The sequence below is a fragment of the Schistocerca cancellata genome, chromosome 1, assembly GCF_023864275.1.
Source record: "Schistocerca cancellata isolate TAMUIC-IGC-003103 chromosome 1, iqSchCanc2.1, whole genome shotgun sequence".
In the NCBI taxonomy this organism is placed as follows: domain Eukaryota; kingdom Metazoa; phylum Arthropoda; class Insecta; order Orthoptera; family Acrididae; genus Schistocerca; species Schistocerca cancellata.
This window is the reverse complement of record NC_064626.1, coordinates 515,071,586-515,085,299: the sequence shown is the minus strand read 5'-3', so window position 1 is coordinate 515,085,299 and position 13,714 is coordinate 515,071,586. Positions and strand designations below refer to the sequence as shown.

The window sequence follows — 13,714 nt, the reverse complement described above, 5'->3', positions numbered from 1 at the left end:
TGTCGACTTATTTGACACTGCAATGCAATTTTGTACACATGTAAATGAAATAAACATTTTACTAACAATGGTTTGGTAGCCATCCAAAATACATGATATAAACTTTGTCTTCTAAAAAAGTTCCTTTAGCCTACATTCAAGCATGTATTCAAACTGCTGGCCATGGACTGAAAGGCACATTTTCAATTTCTGTTTGAAAGAACAACGTAATTACAGTGGATGATACAGTACAACATGCACTGGTGATTCGGCGACACACATTGTCTGGCATAGTTGGGGCTTCATCATAGAATGCATCTTTGAGTGTTCCTCATAGAAAGAAATCAAGAGGACTCAAATGGGAGGACTTCGCAGGCTGTTTGAAAACAAAATTTCATTCAGTATTTTCGTTCAATGAAAGTGTGTGTACAAATGTCCATTTAGAATGCCTAAGATGAAGTAAGGACCCACAATGTAATTTACCTTTGACACCGCACCATACGTTTACTCTCCATGCCTGCTGATGCTGCACCTGACAAAGCCAGAGCAGATTTTGAATTGACTAGTAGTGCATGTTATGAAAATTTACATTAGCATGGTTAGTAAACACTGCTTCATCAACAAAGAGCACATGCTGGTAAAATGTAGCGTATATTTCAGTTGCTAAAAGGCAAACCAACAAAATTCTGTTCGCCATTCAAAATCACAGTCATCGAGTGCCTGATGGAGCGACAGATGATAAGGATGGAAATTCTGTCAATGCATGATGCTAATGACACTCGTCTCACAGATTCCACATTCCTTGCAATATGCCTTGTATCGCTGCGTGGATTTTTAGCGTCGCAGCCAGAACAACTTCTTCACGTTCTCTCAGTTAGGCTTTTTTCTTGTCCTTTCTTTGATGTTCAAGCTGCCTGTCTGCACTAGCATCTAAATACTTCATGCAACTGCCTGGTGCGTCGGACACTGTTTTTATGGTACTTCTTTTACATTTACCATATAAAGAGTTGTTCTTTCTTTTTTCAGGATAAATTTCAGTCATTTGTTGCGAATAAATTTTTATCATCTTCACCGGTTTTGACAAATTAATTTGTCAGAATCCTACAAAATTACAGATACTACAAATCTTTAGACCTTGGCTATACATTTATGTGAATGTATAAAAAGTGTATTACAGCAACTTACTTAGTTTAGCAGACAGTCAATACCTTAGTCACAGATGTATAATGCAATGGTATGTTCAGACATTTACATATTGTGTGTGATTATTTTAAACACTGTTTGACAATTTACAATAACTGAAACACATCTATATATCTGTTGCACTAGCAGCAAGGAACATATCTAAAAGCAGATATAACAATATAACAAAGGCATATAAAGGAGTTAAGTATAACATATTTGAAAAATGTGACACACAATTCTAATATACGAAACAGATGGGCTAACTTTCACATTTTATAAGAGACAATATGCAATCAAAATAGTGTCTGATTTTTTATGCAAGTTGGTCACCCAACAAATCTTTTGAATTTAGATGAGAATGTTTATACATTTCAAATTCTTCTAAAAGGTCCATTTTGTAGCCCTTGTCAATTATATGTATAATTTCCATGTTAAGCAAGGATGGGAGAGGAAGTGTGCATTTCTCCATTTTGAGGTGTTCTGCAGAAGTAGATTTTTATGAATTTTTGCCATCTTTGTTGAGCAAGTGCTCACAAAAGTGGGTCTTAAATACCCTCTCTGTCTGTCCTACATAAAAACTTGGACATGTTTTACTTTGCATTTTATATAGTTTAGATTTGGGAAGTTTGTCAAGCATAAAATTATACATATAAAAGTAGCATATCCAACTTCTCATTGGTGTACATGTCTGCACACAACAAATGTTGAAGCAGAAATAAGTGGGCTGCAGTGCAGACTAGTAAACACGCAAATGTGTTGACATTCTGACACAGCATAGCATGAGAGCTCAGCTTGGCAGTGTTTGCACGGCTAATGCCGATCCTGGCCAGCGTGCTCTCACATTCTAGAACGTTTCTCGAATTTTTTACAAGTTTCAACATCAACATTAACAAAATTCTATAGCACTGTAATTCTCTTCTCAAGTGCTATCGAAAACAGTTATAAAAAGTATACGGTTTCCCAATAAAAGCGGTGTTACATCTTACACGACTGACCCCGTATGTCAATATAGCACATGGCAACATGTTTCTTTTCTGACACCACCTTTACCAGCATTTTTATTTTACAAAAATACCAACCCCCCAACCTCCCCCCCCCCCCCCCCAATGAACTATGGACCTTGGCACAGGTGGGGAGGCTTGCTTGCCTCAGCAAATACCGATAGCTGTACCATAGTGCAACCACAATGGAGGGGTATCTGTTGAGAGGCCAGACAAACATGTGGTTCATGAAGAGGGGCAGTAGCCTTTTCAGTAGTTGCAGGGGCAACAGTCTGGATGACTGACTGATCTGGCCTTGTAACATTAATCAAAATGGCCTTGCTGTGCTGGTACTATGAATGGCTGAAAGCAAGGGGGAACTACAGCCATAATTTTTCCCAAGGGGATGCAGCTTTACTGTATGGTTAAATGATGGGTGTCCACTTGGGGAAAATATTCCGGAGGTAAATTTGTCTCCCATTCGGATCTCCGGGTGGGGACTACTCAGGAGGACATCATTATCAGGAGAAAACAAACTGGCATTCTATGGATCGGAGCATGGAATGTCAGATCCCTTAATAAGGTAGGTAGGTTAGAAAATTTAAAATAATAAATGGATAGGTTAAAGTTAGATACAGTGGGAATCAGAGAAGTTTGGAGGCAGAAGAAGCAAGACTTCTGGTCAGGTCAATACAAGGTTATACCTACAAAGCCAACTAGGGGTAATGAAGGAGTAGGTTTAATAATGAATAAAAAAATAAGAGTGCAGGTAAGCTACTACAAACAGCATAGTGAACACATTATTGTAGGCAAGATAGACACAAAGCCCACGCCTACCACAGCAGTAGAAATTTATACGCCAACTAGCTCTAGCTCTGCAGATGATAAAGAGCTTGAAAAATGTATGATGAGATAAAAGAAATTATTCAGATAGTTATGGAAGATGAAAATTTAATAGTCAGGGGGAACTGGAATTCAATAGTAGGAAAAGGAAGAGAAGGAAAGTAGAAGGTGAATATGGAATGAGGGTAAGCAATGAAAGAGGAAGCCACCTGGTACAATTTTACACAGAGAATAACTTAATCATAGCTAACACTTGGTTTAAGAATCACAAAAGAAGGTTGTATATGTGGAAGAGGCCTGGATACACTGGAAGGTTTCAGATAGATTATATAATAGTAACAAAGAGATTTAGGAGCCAGGTTTTAAAATGTACGACATTTCCAGGAGCAGATGTGGACTCTGACCACAATATATTGGTCATGAACTGTAGATTAAAACTGAAGAAACTGCGAAAAGATTGGAATTTAAGGACATGGGACCTGGATAAACTGAAAGAATCAGAGGTTGTAGAGAGTTTCAGAGAGAGCATTAGGGAACGGATGACAAGATAGTGAAGGCAGTAGAGGATCAAGTAGGTAAAAAGATGAGGGTTAGTAGAAATTCTTGGGTAACAGAAGAGATATTGAATTTAACTGATGAAAGGAGAAAATATAAAAATGCAGTAAATGAAGCAGACAAAAAGAAATAAAAAAGTCTCAAAAATGAGATCGACAGGAAGTGCAAAATGGCTAAGCAGGCATGGCTAGAGGACAAATGTTAGGATGTAGAGGCATATATCACTAGGGTACGATAGATACTGCCTGCAAGAAAATTAAAGAGGCATTTGGAGAAAAGATAACCACTTGTATGAATATCAAGAGCCCAGATAGAGAACCAGTTCTAAGCAAAGAAGGGAAAGCAGAAAGGTGGAAGAAGTATATAGTGTCTATACAGGGGCGATGTACTTGGAAATGGAAGAGAATATAGATGAAGATGAAATAGGAGACATGATATTGTGTGAAGAATTTGACAGAGCACTGAAAGACCTAAGTTGAAACAAGGCCCTGGAAGTAGACAACATTCCATTAGAACTACTGATAGCCTTGGGAGAGTCAGCCCTGACAAAACTCTACCGTCTCGTGAGCAAGATGTATGAGACAGATGAAATATCCTCAAACCTCAATCCCAGAGAAAGCAGGTGTTGACAGATGTGAAAATTACCGAACTATGAGTTTACTATGTCACAGTTGCAAAATACTAACGCGAATTTACAGACGAATGGAAAAACTGGTAGAAGCCGACCTCGGGGAAGAGCAGTTTGGATTCCATAGAAATGTTGAAACACGTGGGGCAGTACTGACCCTACAAAATATCTTAGAAGATAGATTAAGGAAAGGAAAACCTACATTGCTAGCATTTGTAGACTTAGAGACAGCTTTTGACAATGTTGACTGGAATGTTCTCCTTTAAATTCTGAAGGTGGCAGGTGTAAAATACAGGGAGCAGAAGGCTATTTACAATTTGTACAGAAACCAGACGGCAGTTATAAGAGTCAAGGGGCATGAAAGGGAAGCAGTGGTTGAGAAGGGAGTGAGACAAGGTTGTAGCCTATCCCCAATGTTATTCAATCTGTATACTGAGCAATCAGTACAGGAAACAAAAATTTTGAGTGGGAATTAAAATCCATGGAGAAGAAATAAAAACTTTGAGGTTTGCCGATGACATTGTAATTCTGTCAGAGACAGCAAAGGACCTGGAAAAGTAGTTGAATGGAATGGATAGTAACTTGAAATGATGATGTAAGATGAACATCATCAAAAGCAAAACAAGGGTAATGGAATGCAGTTGATTTAGGTCAGGTGATGCTGAGGGAATTAGATTAGGAAATGAGACAAAGTAGTAAAGGAGAATGGAATACACAGTGTCTTGAAAAGTGGGTATAAGATGAACATCAACAAAAACAAAACGAGGTTAATGGAATGCAGTTGATTTAGGTCAGGTGATGCTGAGGGAATTAGATTAGGAAATGAGACAAAGTAGTAAAGGAGTTTTGCTATTTGGGAAGCAAAATAACTGATGATGATCGAAGTAGAGAAGATATAAAATGAAGACTGGCAACGGCAAAGAAAGTTTTTCTGAAGAAGAGAAAAAAGAAAAGAGAAAAAGAAAAAAGAAAAGAGAAAAAAGAAGAGAAAAAAGAAGAGAAATTTATTAACATCACATATAGATTTAAGTGTCAGGAAGATTTTTCTGAAAGTATTTGTGTTGAGTGTAGCCATGAATGGAAGTGAAACATGGATGATAAAGAATGTAGACAATAAGAGAATAGAAGCTTTCGAAATGTGTAATGCTGAAGATTAGATGGGTAGATCACGTAACTAATGAGAAGCTACTGAATAGAATTGAGGTGAAGAGGAATTTGTGGCACAACTTGACTAGAAGAAGGGATCGGTTGGTAGGACATGCTCTGAGGCATCAAGGGATCACCAATTTAGTATTGGAGGGCAGCATGGCGGATAAAAATCATAGAGGGAGACCAAGAGATGATTACACTAAGCAGGTTCAGAAGGATGTATGTCGCAGTAGTTACTTGGAGATGAAGAAACTTACGTAGGATAGAGTAGCAGGGAGAGCTGCATCAAACCAGCCTCTGGACTGAAGACAACAACAACAACAACAACAACAACAACAACCAAAAAATCAGGCATTTTAATAGCTCTTTATTGTGTGTGTGCATCTTGAAACAGCTAATTTGCATTGTTCACAAGTTAAGTACCTCACTATATTTGGTGACTTTAAAACAGATGTAAATTCAAACAGTATAGCAAACTTGAAATCCACAGATGTATTAAACTTGCACAATATTTTAAACATAGTAAGCGCAGATCCTTAAGAGTGTTAGACACAATGCTCCAATAGACCAGATTATGCTATAATCAGCATAAATGTTGCAAATAAGGTAAATTAAAGTAGCTTTAATATTCATTATTCTAACCACAAAGTACACAAATTCAGCTTTACAAAAAATACTAAGAGTTGTACCGAAGAAGAAAAACTCTGAATAGATCAACCATTAATATCTTTAAACAAATATGGCAAATAATGGAGAAGTGTTATGAGTGGAACAGGGAATTGTATCTATGCTTTATAGATCTAGAAAAGGCATATGACCGGGTTCCTAGGAGGAAGTTATTGTCTGTTCTACAAGATTATGGAATAGGAGGCAAACTTTTGCAAGCAATTAAAGGTCTTTACATGGATACTCAGGCAGCAGTTAGAGTTGACGGTAAATTGAGTTCATGGTTCAGAGTAGTTTCAGGGGTAAGACAAGGCTGCAACCTGTCTCCACTGTTGTTCATATTATTTATGGATCATATGTTGAAAACAATAGACTGGCTGGGTGAGATTAAGATATGTGAACACAAAATAAGCAGTCTCGCATATGCGGATGACTTAGTTGTGATGGCAGATTCGATTGAAAGTTTGCAAAGTAATATTTCAGAGCTAGATCAGAAATGTAAGGACTATGGATTGAAGATTAGCATCTCCAAAACGAAAGTAATGTCAGTGGGAAAGAGAGATAAACGGATTGAGTGCCAAATAGGAGGAACAAAGTTAGAACAGGTGGACGGTTTCAAGTACTTGGGATGCATATTCTCACAGGATGGCAACATAGTGAAAGAACTGGAAGCGAGGTGTAGCAAAGCTAATGCAGTGAGCGCTCAGCTACGATCTACTCTCTTCTGCAAGAAGGAAGTCAGTACCAAGACTAAGTTATCTGTGCACCGTTCAATCTTTCGACCAACTTTGTTGTATGGGAGCGAAAACTGGGTGGATTCAGGTTACCTTATCAACAAGGTTGAGGTTACGGATATGAAAGTAGCTAGGATGATTGCAGGTACTAGTAGATGGGAACAATGGCAGGAGGGTGTCCACAATGAGGAAATCAAAGAAAAACTGGGAATGAACTCTATAGATGTAGCAGTCAGGGCGAACAGGCTTAGATGGTGGGGTCATGTTACACGCATGGGAGAAGCAAGGTTACCCAAGAGACTCATGGATTCAGCAGTAGAGGGTAGGAGGAGTCGGGGCAGACTGAGGAGAAGGTACCTGGATTCGGTTAAGAATGATTTTGAAGTAATAGGTTTAACATCAGAAGAGGCACCAATGTTAGCACTGAATAGGGGATCATGGAGGAACTGTATAAGGGGGGCTATGCTCCAGACTGAACGCTGGAAGGCATAATCAGTCTTAAATGATGATGATGATGATGATGATGATGAACAAAAACTAACAGAGGAGAAATGGGATCCTGTGTACCAGGTGAAAGAGCCTGATGACAAATTGAATGTGTTCTATTCAATGCTGTTGAGGCAAAATGACTACTGCAACACTGTCAGAAATATTCAGAAGGTAGGAAAACATTGCCAAATTGCAAGTAATTCTAGACTATAGCTCCCACCAAGTCCTATTAGACTAAAGAAAACTATACATAATGTAATTTTACCTCACAAATCTTCTAGTCTACAGATTTTGAGGTAAGTAGAATAAGGCACAGAAATCTTTTAAGACTGAAATTGCTAACCTTAGGGAGCACATTGACAGCAAAGCAACAGTGCAATCTGATAATATAAGTAAAACAACCTGAGAGCTAATCGACAAATATCATAAAAGTGTCAAGAAGATGAACACAGAAGCATTCAGCCTCAAATACAATGGTAGTGTGGTATAATGCCTATACCATGGCGTCTGCCGCCACGCAGCCGCAGGTCACATGTCACACAGACCACGGCCAGCCATTTCCAGTTCATGCGCAGCACTCACCAGCTGGACACAATATTCATTGGACTGTTGCCTGTAAACACATGCCACGTCACTGCTCTTGGAAGAGAGCTGTGGCGGTGCATGGCTCTGTTGTTGTTCCTGCGTACTGATTTGCAAAGATGGGAAAAAGTGAGATCTGAGCAGTGATTAAGTACTTCATAAAGAAAGGTATGAAAGCAAAGACATTCATGCCGATTTCCAGAATACATAGGACAAATGATTCAAGGTTGGGAGAGCTTAGATGATGATCCATGCAATGGCTGGCCAAGATGTGTCACTACTCTAGAAATCATTTCAAAAGTGCACAAAATGGTCATGGAGGTTGAAAGAGCGTGAAATTGCTCACACTTGCCAGATGTCATCTGAAAGGGTATACCACATTTTAACCAAAGAATTGGAAATAAAAAACTTATCTGCAAGGTGGGTGCCACGATTCTTAATGCTGCATGAAAAACACATGAGAATGGACATATCAGAACAATGTTTGGCCCAGTTTAGGAGAAACGAACAAGATTTTTTGCAACAGTTTGTGGCCACAGATGAAACTTGGGGGCACTACTATATGCCAGAGACAAAACAACAGTCAAAGCATGGAAACATGCTGATTCTCCACCACCAAAGAAAGCAAAGACAATTCCCTCCGCGGGAAAGGTCATGGCATCAGTGTTCTGGAATGTGTAGGGGATTCTGTTTGTAGATTATCTCCCCACTGGGCAAACAATTACTGGAGAATACTATGCTAACCTTCTGGACAAACTACATCAAAATATACGCGAAAAAAGGCCAGGTTTAGCAAGGAAGAAAGTCATCTCCCATCAAGATAATGCGCACCCACACACATGTGCCATTGCCATGGCAAAATTAAATGAACTAAGGTATGAATTCCAGAATGAGATTTTCACTCTGCAGCAGAGTGTGCGCTGATATGAAACTTCTTGGCAGATTAAAACTGTGTGCCGGACCGAGACTCGAACTCGGGACCTATGCCTTTTGCGGGCAAGTGCTCTACCATCTAAGCTACCCAAGTACAACCCACGCCCCGTCCTCGCAGCTTTACTTCTGCCAGTACCTCGTCCCGAGTTCTAGTCTCGGTCCGGCACACAGTTTTAATCTGCCAGGAAGTTTCAAGGTACGAATTGTTGCCACACCCACCTTATTCATCTGACATGGCTCCATCAGACTTCCATCTCTTCCCAAAACTGAAAATTTTTCTTGGTGGAGGAAGAATCACTTCAAACGAAGAACTGATAGCCAGAGGTGACAACTATTTTGCAGGCCTTGAAGAAACTCATTTTCGAGATCAAATCAAGACACTGGAAATCGTTGGACCAAGTGCATTAATCTACAAGGAGACTACACTGAAAAATAAAAAAGTTTCAGTGATGTAAGTACTTTTATTCTATTCCATTCTGAGAACTTTTCAAACCAACCTCATACAATAGGAAGTAAGGAAGATGTCTTCAACTACAGACCAATACCACTAATTCCCACCTTTAATAAGATATTCAAAAGTATTATCCTGCCACAATCAAGTGCTCTTTTTTTCTCCCTCACAAAACACATACTGATTGTATATTCTCAGCACGGCTTCACAAAAGAGCTAACCATGACCACAGTAATTACATAGTTCTTGCATGGAGTGTACACTCTGATGGACCAGAGGATGCATATTGCATGCATGCCTGTTGTTGTTGTTGTTGTTGTTGTCATCATCGTCTTCACTCCGAAGACTGGTTTGAAGTAGCTCTCCATGCTACTCTATCCAGTGCAAGCCTCTTCGTTTCCAAATAAATACCACAACCTACATCCTTCTAAATCTGCTTACTGTATTCATTTCTTGGTCTCCCTCTATGATTTTTACCCACCACATTTCCTTCTAATATTAAACTGGTGACCTTGTGTCGTCTCAGAATGTGTCCTATCAACCAATACCTTCTTTCAGTCATGTTCTGCCACAAATACCTTTTCTTCCCAATTCTACTCAGTACCTTCCATCAGCCATGCAATTGAGCCATCAAATCTTCAGCATTCTTCTTTAGCACCACATTTCAAAAGGTCCTATTCTCTATTTGTCTAAACTGTTTACCACATATGTTTAACTTCCATACACGGCTAGTCTCCACACAAACACTTTCAGAAACGTCTTCCTCACTCTTAAATTTACATTTGATATTAACAAATTTATTTTCTTCAGAAACACTTTTCTTGCCATTGCCAGTCTATACTTTATATCCTCTCTACTTTGGCCACCATCAGTTATTCTGCAGCCCAATATTGCGAAACTCATTAACTACCTTAAGTGTCTTGTCTCCTAATCTAATTCCCTCAGCCTCATCTGATTTAATTCAACTATATTCCATTATTCTTGTTTTGCTTTTGTTGATGTTCATGTTGTATTGCTCTATCAAGACATTGTCCATTCCATTCAACTGCTCATCGAAGTCCTTTGACGTCACTGGCAGATTACAATGTCGTCAGCAAACCTCGAAGTTTTTATTTCTTCTCCCTGAACTTCAATTCCTAAACCATATTCTTCTTTGGTTAACTTTACTGCTTGCTCAACGTACAAATTAGGTAACATCAAGGATAGGCAACAGTCCTATCTCACTGTCTTCTAACCACTGCTCCCCTTTCATGCCAATCGGCTCTTATACGTGTCATTTGGTTTCTGTACATGTTATAAATAGCCTTTCACTCCCTGCATTTTCCCCTGATATCTTCAGAAATTCAAAGAGAGCATTCCACTCAATAATGTCAGAAGCTATCTATAAAACTACAAATGTTATAACTGAAGGTTTGCCTTTCCTTAAGCTATCTTCCAAGATAAGGCATAGGGTCAGTACTGCCTTCCGTGTAGCTACTTTTCTCTGGAATCCTGAGGCTGGCTTCTATCAGTTTTTCCATTCTTCTGTAAAGAATTCATGTTAATACTTTGCAACCATGGTTTATTAAATTGTCAGTTCAGTAACATTCATGCTCGTCAGCATCTGTTAGCTTTGGAATTGGAATTATGACATGCTTCTTGAAGTCTGAGGGTATTTCACCTGCTACATACAACTTGTACACCAGATGCAATAATTGTGTCATGTCTGTCTCTCCTAATGCTATCAGTAGTGTCATCTACTCCAGGGGTCATGTTTTCACTCAGATCTGTCAGCGCTCTGTCACATTCTTCTTGCAGTATCATATCTGCCATCACATCTTTGATTACGTCCTCTTCCTTTTCCATAATACTGCCTTCAAAAGTTCCACTGCCTTGTATAGACCCTCTATTATATTTCTTCCAGTTTACAGCTTTCCATTCTTTGTTCAGAACTGGTTTTCCATTTGTGCTTTTGATATTCAGACAGCTGTTTCTCTTTTCTCCAAAGGCCTCTGCAACTTTCCTTTAGGCAGTATCTCTCTTATCCTTAGTGGTATATCATTTTAAATTCTTACATTTGTCCTATACCCATTCTTGTTTCGCCATTTTGCCCTTCCTGTCCACCTCATTTTTTAGACGTTTGTATTCCCTTTTGCCTGCTTCATTGCTGGATCTCTATATTTTCTCTTTTCATCAACTAAATTCCATATCTCCTCAGATATCAAGCGATTTATACCAAGGCTTGGCTTTTTATCTATATGATCCACCACTGCATTAACTATTTCCTCTCTCAAAGTTATTCATTTGTCTTTTGCTATATTCCTTTCCCCTGTTTCAGTTAATCTTTGCCTAATGTTCCCTCTGTAACTCTCAAAAACTTCTTGTTCTTTCGACTTATCCAGGTCCTATCTCCCACTTTTTTTTCAGTTTCTTCAGTTTTAAAGTACAGTTCACAACCAATAAATTGTGGTCAGAGTCCATATCTGCCCCTGGAAAGTCTTACAATTTAAAATGTGGTTCAATAATCTCTATCTTACCATTATATAATATCTATCTGAAACCTTCTGGTGTCTCCAGGTCTCTTCCACATATAAAACTTCCTTTTGTGTTTCTTAAGTGTTAGCAATGAAAAGATTATGCTCTGTCAAAATTCTGCCAGGCAACTTCCTCTTTCATTCCTTTACCCCAGTCCACATTCACCCACTCTTCTTCTCCCCCCCCCCCCTTCTCCCTACCCCCCTCCCTTTACAATCGAATTCCAGTCCCCCATCACAACTAAATTTTTCTCTCTCATAACTATAAGAATAATTTCTCTTCTCTCGTCCTACATTTCTTCAATCTCTTCATCATCTGTGGAGCTAGTTGGCATATAAACTTGTAAACTTGTACTACGGTTGCGGGTGCATGTTCTGTGTCTATATTGGCTACGATAATGCATTGACTATGCTGTTCATAGTAGCTTACTATATTCCTATCTTCTTATTCATTATTAAACCTATTCTTGCATTAACCCCATTTGATTTTGTATTTATACCCCTGTACTTACCTGAAGAGGAGTTCTCTTCTTGTTTCCACTGCACTTCACTAACCCACTGTATTTAACTTCAACCTATCCCTCTCTTTTTATATTTTCTAACCTACATGCCTGATTACAGAACCTAACATTCCATGCTCCAACCCGCAGAACACCAGTTTTGTTTCTCCTGATGATGATGTCCTGAGTAGTCACTGCCTGGAGAACCAAATGGGGAACTACTTTATCCCCGCATATTTTACCCAGGAGGATGCCATCGTCATTTAACCACACTGTAAAGCTGCTTGCACTCAGGAAAAATTGTGGTTGTGGTTTCCCCTAGTTAGATCTGACAAAAGTCTTCAACATAGTAAACCATAAGTTACTTAGAAAGAAAATGAAGTCATGTTGTGTTGGGGAGCCAGCCGTGCAACTTCTAGTCACATACCTGCTGAACCATAACTAATGAACTGAAACACAAATTAGATGATAAAACCATAAACTTTCAGTAATACAACCTATTAACTCGCATATAATAAGCTATAAACGCAACATTTCAATCTTATTTTATAGCAGAGAATATATGGAGCTAGAACCTTTTGCTACTAGTGGTGTAACAAAAAAAAAACTCTCCAAAACTTAATTAAGTAACATAAATAAGCTAAATAAAGTAACATAACATATTAACTATTCAGTGGAAACGATTGAAAGTGTGGGAGAATGTTGCTAGAGGTCTCCCAGTAATGCACAGGAAGTTGGATATCACATGGCATGGGGTCAACATGACTATAGTGCTAAATGGGCTGGCCCCATGACATGAAGCAGGAAAAAACAGTGCACGTCAATCAGTGAACAGATACAGTGCACTGTGATAGTGTTGTTCGGTACAACATAGCCCAGAGACAACTTCTGGAGGACTTCAGACAGGGAAGAATCATTAGGAAACTGAAAGAAGGACAAAGTGTGATTAGTGTAGCACAGAGCCCTGGTATTGCTCATGGCATTGTTTCACTTGCATGAGGATCCTTCGGAAAGCATAAGTACTGCTGCCCAAAGGAAAGGAGGTGGTCGGCCATGGTCAACTACAGCAGCAGATATCCTCTACATTGTGCAACAGGCAAGAAGGCACCCACATCAAACAGTGGATGCAATTGCAACCACATTTAACAGTATCACAATGCACACACTCTCACACTTCACACTGTTGTGGTGACAGCCTGGAGGTGGTCTCTTTGCCCAACAACCAGTATGTCATGTTCCGTAGGCACACAAAGAGCTGCAGCATTTGCAAAGGTGCCAAGAACATAGGCACTGGACCGACAAGGAGTGGGGTAACATGCTCTTCTCTGATGAGAGTAGATTCCGTCTTAGCAGTTATTCTGGATATAACCTCATGTGGTGAGAGGCGGGGGCATGTAATGCACTTGGGAACAATGTTGAACATGATCATTTTAGGGGTCCACATGTTATGGTGTGGGGAGGAACAATGTTGCACTGGTGTACTGACCTCCAAACCTTTTAGCAGGTACACACACCGGTGAATGTTAT

At 39.3% G+C, this 13,714-nt stretch overlaps 1 protein-coding gene across 1 annotated transcript in view; it reads right to left on the bottom strand.

Annotated features, from left to right (window-relative positions):
- LOC126178534 (erythroid differentiation-related factor 1) overlaps positions 1–13,714 on the bottom strand; it is a 217,413-nt gene that overhangs the window by 111,595 nt on the left and 92,104 nt on the right. The window lies entirely within an intron of this gene.